Consider the following 8,448-nt stretch of genomic DNA (forward strand, 5'->3'; position numbering starts at 1 on the left):
CTGAAATGCTGTGTATGGTCTGTGGTAGGTAGAAGGTCAAACTAAATGATACAATGACCTTCTAGCCCTAATAACTAAAATCTCCCATTTTAAAATGTATACAAAGTTTAGTGATTAACTCTAATGTGCTAAATTCTGCCATCTTTACTTTACAGAAATTAACTCCCTAATGCAGGGCTGCATGTGTGTCTCTGCCCACCCATATCATAAGTAGGGACCTACCAAAATCAAAATTTTGCAGATTTCATGAAATCCAGCATTGCCCATGAAAGCAGGCAATGCCTGCAAAATCTGTGGGGGGGAAAAAAAAGAAAAGAAAAAAAAAACTCTCTGAAAATAAAATGCTGGCTCCCCAGAAGGAGTCAGCAGCCCTCAGGGTACTGCAGCAGCCCACCAAGGTGAGAAGGGGGGAAGGGCTGCTGGCAAGATAGCTGCCACCCGTCCCTTCACCACTGATTGGCTGCCAGGGCTACCCATCATGTGGTCTGCCCCACTCCACCAATTGGTGACAAGAGGTAAGGCTTCATTTCAGCCAGCCTTTTCAGCCAATCAGCAGTAAGGAGCCACCAAGGCCCCTCAGCCAATCAGAGGTATGGAGGGAGGGGAAGGTATGCCTGTTGTACTCCACTCATGAAATGGCTTCTGGACATGGCAGACGGCCTCTGAAATAGGTGGGCAGCCACGCTAAATTTGGTAGGTCTCTAATCATAAGACCAAAGCTCTCTCTACATTAAATCAAGTTGAGATATCCTATGACAAGTCAATGGGTCAGCAAGGAAACCTTACAAACTGGGATGACAACACAGCAGGGTCTTTTCTGTACCCACTGAGTTGGACTCTATCACGCTGACAAGTCTTGTGACCAAGAAAGCATTGTTCATTGCAACGTGAAACTAAGAGGCTGAAATACCATAAAGAGGGAACACATGCTAATTCTTTATCTTCTAAGGAATTTCCATAGCAGCACCCATGTGTAAATATAGGCAATAGATCCAATTCACTCCATTAGTGGAATTTGTGTAAACTATGACTCTTGTTCGGTCAAAAGGCCCGAAATAGGCTCACAGTAATGCACAAAATGAACAGCAGTGGCTGGGTGGCTTTCTGGAATCGTATATTCCTTGGGTACCCTCTTGCTGACACAACTTTTCACAACCCCTTGCTGAATGTTAGGGCTGCCTTGTCCCTTTGTACAAGTCCAACTTCTTCTAAATAAATAAAACTTCCTCCTAAATAAATAAAAATTACCATCAAACTTCTCTAAAAGTTCCTAACCACTGTGGTCCATTCATTCATCTGTGGATACTAAAGAGTTTTCTTTTGTACCAAACTATGTACACAATTTTTAAAAAGTCTCCCATTAACAATTCTGCTGTCTATTACCAAAGGTACACCCAGGGTCTCTAAGTCACTGACGTACCTAACTAATCTAATTCCCATTGATTTTAAGAGTCTGATACTTTGAAGATCTGAACCCTAAAATGGCTCTCTGTTTCCTTTAAATGTCATGGAAGAGCTGAAATAGCTACAGACCAAAAGAGGGTGCCAGGCTCTGAGCTTATAGAGATTGCTGCTGCCTAAACAAATTAACATATTGTACATACCGGAGTAGGGACTGAAACAGAGTTGTTCTATATTTGGACATAAAGGCTAAATACAGGCAGTCAAAAAGCTGAAGGCAGAATCAATTCAATCTTCACAGGTTGTGTAGATTGAACTAATAAGCAAGTGAACAGACATTCACTTTTGATTCTGGAAATTCAGTCACATGTCTGCAGTGGCCCAGGCCAGAAGCTGGGTGGTGCTAGAACATGCTTCCCTGCTGGGCTAGAGCAGACAGTGTGGGCCAAGGCTAGGCTAGGCTAGGCTACCCTCACCCTAACCCACCTACCCTGTGAGGAGCGGTTTATAGGGGTGCAAAGCACCCTGGGATGCTGGGGGACTGTGAAGTAACTTGAATCAGGAGGGGATCTGGGACAGAAGTTCAATAAATCATTTTAACCTAAATCAGTTAAGTCTGATACTACACTGTGAAAAGGTGAGAAAAAACCCTTTTGAGCCTGTTTTTGAGCTGGAGAAGGAAGAAACTTACCTGCCTCACTCGAGCCGGCAACAACCATGGACCAGCAGCTGCCACGGGAGCCCCGCTTTATTATCAACTGTTCTCTCCAGAATGGCCTTCCCTGCAGCTGTGCCAGTGTTTCTGGCCTACCACCAGGACCAGAAGGAGGGCAGGATGGACACAGGGAGGGAGCACAATGCCAGGAAGGTCAAGATGCCAGAGAGGAGACCCCAGGAGATGGGGAGAAGGCTGATTCTCTCAAAGCCTATATACAATTAAAATTATGGTAGTTCAGTAAATTGTAGCCTTCTCCTTGTATCACTAAAGAAATGTGTTAGGAAGAGAGTGCTGCCTTCATGACTGGAAGAAAAACTGGTCGTCATCGCATACAATTATTTGGGGGGGGGGGGTACTCCCATTCATATGAAGTATTTATGACAACTCAATAATTTTTTATTTGAGTAATTAAATTCTACCTCCAGCTTCGAGTAGAAGGTTTGCATAGTGTTCTGTATTCATGGTCTCTTGTATATTTGCAATAAAACCTTCGTTTCTTGTAAGAGAGTAAGAGAAACATGGGGAGCTGGGACTGAGCTCCTAGTCCTTCAGATCCATAAATAACATTCCTACCATTTAACTAGTAACTTCTACTTTGACTCAAAGTTGCTTCAGGGTGCAATATTAACATTGTTAGGTATAAACATGATTCACAAAATAAACCCAGAGGTTTCATACAGTTTATAGTATCAAAACTGTTCTAAGCTGTTGTGGTTTTTCTGAGTTCTTTGCAACAGAAAAATTGCTCTATTATTTTCCCATTGTCAAAATATGATTAGAGACTCTCAGCTAGCCAATCAGGGCGTGCCTTGAGGCTAAATAAGGGGCGTCTCAAGTTTTAAAAGGTTGAGAACCAGTGCTTTAACTAATAGCAGTAGGTCCCCTATAAATCTCTAGAGGGCAACATTACTCTTCCCCTATGCACACAAATTGAGTAAGTTTTCAGTGCCTCCGTGCACTGTGAAGTAGTTGCTGTATTCTATCCCAGGGGTGGCAGTAGTTCAAAGGTGGATTACCATATTTGTTTCTTTGATATTTATAGCAGATTCATAACTACATATATGTAAGCTTCCAAAGTTTTTCTCCTCCCTTTTCAATTTCTTAAGTGAATATTGTATATGGTGGTTTGACAGCTTTGCAACCTAGAGAGCTCTAATTAGCTACAGAAAATGGATAAGGTGGTCTAAAGTCTTGCCATGCTGCCCCTTCAACATGCCCCTCCTTGAAAGGAGCACTGCCAGGGTTGGAAGGGTATTTCAGTCCTTATGTTCTTTCTGCTTTGATTTCTAACACTGGTGCCAATTAGAAAGCTATTTTTTTGCAGGGTCGATACCTGAACCCCTGGGCCTGGACTAGAATCACAAAGAAGATTTTGACAGGCCATCACATGCTAATGACTTTCTGCCAACCCTACTGATGGGATCTGAGTTCAAACTACTGACCTAGAGGCAAATAGCTTTGCATCTTATTATTAAGCTTTAAAGCCATCCAAGCCCCTAAGATTTTCCAAATAGTCTGACCAATTTTCACTTGACTCCTTCTCAGTTCACAGTTAACAACATCCCTGCCTGCGGTACAGCAGCTGAGCTAAATCAAAACTTTGTGTTTGTGAAGCAGAGACTACACAGGCTCTTGGCTTGACTGTTAAGGTGTTCGCCCTGTTGTTCCAACCAACATCAGCACTGCTGAAGTAAAGCAGGTGATGCATTTTAATAAAGCTAGAGTGCTGTGTTTGGCTTCTCAAGTAGCTTTGCAGTCAGCTTTACAAATGTGAACTACATGCTGCTGCAAACCAAGCTACTTCTTGGTGGGAGAATGGGGGAAGGGGGAGAGGCAAAAATGTTAGAGAGATTCAGCTGAGCAATCTTCTGTGCAAACAGCCAATCCCCAAAGCAAAGGCAACTGCAGAGCTGTTTTGATTAAACAAACCCAGAATCTCAGTATGAATTTCTTCTCCTGCTGAGTCCAGGTAGGAAATAAAACAAATTCCCAGTACTGGTCAGTTGAATCAATTGGTTTGAAAGCCTCCCCTTCCTGTCTATGGCTTAATGCCTCCCATAAATTTACTGCTAAAATGCATCCTTTTTTAAAGGGAATAGTTCCACCTACAGAAATCCAGTCTACAGAATAACCTACCAAAGCTTTCAGTCTTTGCTTTACCCTTAGAATGCTTGTCTGAGTTCAACATCCTATTTCCCAAGATGTCCCTATTTTGATATACATCCCCCTTCCTTTCTTTCGCTTCCTGAAATCCTGTAAGACCTCATTCAAGAAAACAAGAATGCACCAGCATGGATCTGAATCCCGAATATACAGTTTGTACTTTCTGAGCTCAGATCTCTATGATCTATTCTGAACAGGCTGCTGTCATGGTGTTCTGCCCATGCATAATTACCTCTGTTTCTGATTTGCATTCTTGTAGGAACTCACCAGCCCTGTTCTGAAGAGTTTTGATGTTACATTTCTGCCCTCTAGTGGAAATAAAGTGTCACTGTTTTTCAGTTTAAGCCAAGAGGAGGAAAAAAACAAAATAGAAAATGGATGGATTAATGTGATTCTGTTAAATCTAAGTTATGCCAAAATTTTGAATGGATACCCCTAAAAATAGATGAGGCCCAAACAGTTTGGAAACAAGCAATTACTTAGGAAAACAAGGGAGCCAGATGGTGATAGATCTTAAAAGACTCAGAGAAATATTTGTTCTGCTCAGATAACTATGCACAATTTCAGATGCTCAGTCAAAAGCAATTGGTTTAGAAATCATTACAAGCAAATGGTTTATCAACAGGTTTCAAAGGGGCTCCTATATGGACTGGAGCTATTTTTCAAGATGTCTGGGGAATATTTTTTTTCTGTAAGACACCAGGCAGCTCACTGCCAAGGGGAAAGAAAAGGGCCCTACAGGAAGGAAAAACACAAAACAGTGAAAATCTGAGCCATATCTTTCAACTAGCACAAATCAACCACAGCTGTCGATAGATCAATGTCAATTTACATCAGCAAGAATCCGGCAGTAAAACCTAAGAGGCTAACTGAGAAGATTACGGATGAGATTTTCAAAGACACCCAGGGCATCCAGATACACAGCTCCCTTTCAATTAATAGGAAATGAGAGTCTAAATCTCAGAGGCAGTTTTGAAAATCTCAACCTTTATATTTTTGTGAATGTAACAGCTCTGAGTAGCAACCCCATTATCCTCCTAGTGCAAAACATCATAGGAACTTGAGCACTGTTAAGCTACATCTGTAGTTGAACTGGTGACCTCCAATCAACACTTAGGAGATGTGATGATTCAGTGCTTCCTTCCTACAGAAAGGATTTAAAAAAAAAAGAGAAGGAAAAAAAAAGCTTTCATAAACTGGATATGCATTCACTTGGCTAATGCCTTCCAACCATAGATTATATCAACTAACTGAAACTTTTTCAGCAAAAAGTGCCCCAACTTTGAAGGAAAGTGTCATTTCAAATGAGATTTTTTTAAACTTTATTTTTAATGGGAAATTTCAAAACATTTGTTTAATATTCAGTTGTTGTTTTTATTCTGTTTTGGTTTCAGAAAAATCAAGTCAACATTCAGTTTAATCAAAATGAATAATTTTGTTATTTTTACTTCAAAATCTCCAACAGAAGATCAAAGTATTTGGAACAAAAAAAAAAAAAATGTTTGTTCAAAATTGTTGCAAAGGAACAAAGGATTTTCAATCAGACCCAGATTTTATGGAGAGAGGAATGGATTCTCTCTCTCTCAAAAAGGATTCTAAGAGAGAGACATTAAATTTAAGCAGATTTTTGTAGCTTCATTTCCTAAATAAGCTAAACATATTTAGACTGTGCTCTCTTTCTGCATAAATAATTGGTTTAAGAAGCCTATATTACTACAAAACAGACTAACATAACAAACCAGCTCCAGCTATGTCACAGTTTATAAAATAACCCCTCAATGCTGCTCAGTTAGAGGGAGATAATGGTCATTCTAAATCTAAGTAAATTTCACTTGTTTTATAAGCCTCTTGGTTATCTGAAACTCAGATATGGTCTCCCAACATATGTTCGCCTCAGAGTAGCTTCCTCAAATCTGGTTAGGTTAAAAAATGTAAGCTGAGAGGTAGGATATGTTGAATCAATCAGATGTTGGAAGGCCAACAAGGTTACTCATCACCTTAAAAGTCATTTCCCATATGTCAGCCCTGAGGCAAAGCTTCTGTTCACAGCAACCGGCAGTTTGGCAAATCCCAGCAAGGCTGGTTTGATGAGCTGGGGCCAGACACTATTCCACCTACTAGGTGCCTAAGTGTAGTGCTATTCTATCCTGCTCAAGTTCCAAAAAACACTTAATGCAAAAAGGTGGTCTCCATCATGGTCATGGCTTTTTCTGACCTAGTCTTAAGGCACAGATGATAGTATGTCGCAAAAATAGGCATGTTAATGGGGAGGTTTAGAGGAACTGGAATAGAATCTTGGGGCACCTACACATGTGCTGGACGTCTGCTTTGACGCGTGCTAATTGAGTCTGCTGGAGCGTGCTAGTTAGTGTGCTCCAGCAGCCTCTATATCACATGTATTTAGCATCCCCACACTTCAAAATGGCAGTGGGGGCACTTTAACTACAGCTCGTCAAACATGGTTTAGTTAAAGCGCCCCTGCCACCATTTGACATCCAGGATGTTGAAAACAAATGATTCTATGAGCACTTTAATTAGAGCAGCTCTCAGAGCCATTTTAATTAAATTGCTTTCCCCCCCCCCCCCCCCCCCCAACCCTGGAGCACATGTATAGTCACCCATAGTAAAGTAGGGCTAAAAGGGACTTTCATAGGTCATCTAGTCCAATCCCCTGCCTGAGGCAAGATCTTTCCTATCCAAACCATTGTCTAACCTCTTAGCAAAACTACACAGTAAACCCTGACACAAGAAATAACATCCTAATCTGCCACAGGTAAAGCAAGGGGACACAGCAGCCAACATCCTGCTTCTGTAAAGTTGTTAACGTATGCTTGAGGTCCCAGAAAGAGGGTTATGGCCCCCACTACAGAGGAAGGCAAACCCCACCACTGTCCATACCAATCTAACCACGGGGTAAGATTTCTTCCTGACTCCAAATACAGCAATCACTCTGACCCCGAGCAGAGCCAGGATCCTCTAGCCTGAAACATCCAGCTTTAAGTCTCAACAGCAGCACTGGCACCCCCAATCAAAATCCCAAACCTCAGCTGCAGCCAAACACACAGTGCCTCTTAGGAAGGCTTAAAAATCAAACAAACAACCTGATTAATGTAGTAGCAGACTCGGTGAGGACTGCCCCCAAGCTCCATGAGGCAATGATCAAAGCCCAGAAGCATGGGAAATGCCCATACTCTAGGCTTTGCTATGCCTAGGTCATCCCTGACCAGTGGCCATCCAACCTCTTCTTGAACATCTGCAGCGATGAAGAGTCTACAACTTCCCTAGACAGTCTATTCCACTGCCTCGCTATTCTAACACTTAAAGGGTTAAATCTTTTTTCATCTATATGTCAAAAATCACAGGTCAGAACAAGTGACCTAATCTCCGTTACTGAAGCCTTAGGTACCTGAAATATGGTGGACTGAGGCAGTAAAGTATACTTCTGAGCAATGCTCCTGCATGCTCCTGTTTTGAAACTCGTGGCAAGGAGTTGGTAGACTGAGGCAGTAAAGTATACTTCTGGGCAATGCTCCTGCATGCTCCTGTTTTGAAAGTGTGAAAGAACAAAAAAGTGGGTGTACTTTAAAAAGTATGAATGTTTAAGTGAAAAGCATTGAATCTACACACAGGTTCCATTTGTCCCAGGAGAAATCATTTTATCCCAGAACAAAGTGCATTCATTCAGGCATCCATGTCTGTTGTCTCAGGACAAATCCTATGTTTCACAGGATAAAAAGTGCTAACAGTTTGTCCTAGGACATCTCGAAGTGCATCAGTGAGTGGAATTCATTGTCACAGATGGTGGTAGAGACAGACAGTACAGCCAGGTTCAAAAAGAGACTGGATGAATTCATGGATGATAGATTTATTAATAACGATTGAACAGAATGATTGGAGAGGTTTCCTCTGGCAAATCTAAACCAATAATAGTAGACATCAGGGAGGATATTGAAAAGGGGATAGATCACTCTAGAGATACCGTGTTTGATGCTCTCGCTCTATAGCATCCACTTCTGCCACCACTGGAGACAGAATACTGGGCCAGACAGGCCAGTGGTCTGACCCAGTATAGCACTCCTTGTGTTCTTATCTGAGCAGTTGTCCCAGGATTGCATCACTGAATCAATGGCAGAAAAGTGGCAGTGCATTCAGTCACTCACTAAACC

The sequence above is a fragment of the Alligator mississippiensis genome, chromosome 9, assembly GCF_030867095.1.
Source record: "Alligator mississippiensis isolate rAllMis1 chromosome 9, rAllMis1, whole genome shotgun sequence".
Classification (NCBI taxonomy): domain Eukaryota; kingdom Metazoa; phylum Chordata; order Crocodylia; family Alligatoridae; genus Alligator; species Alligator mississippiensis.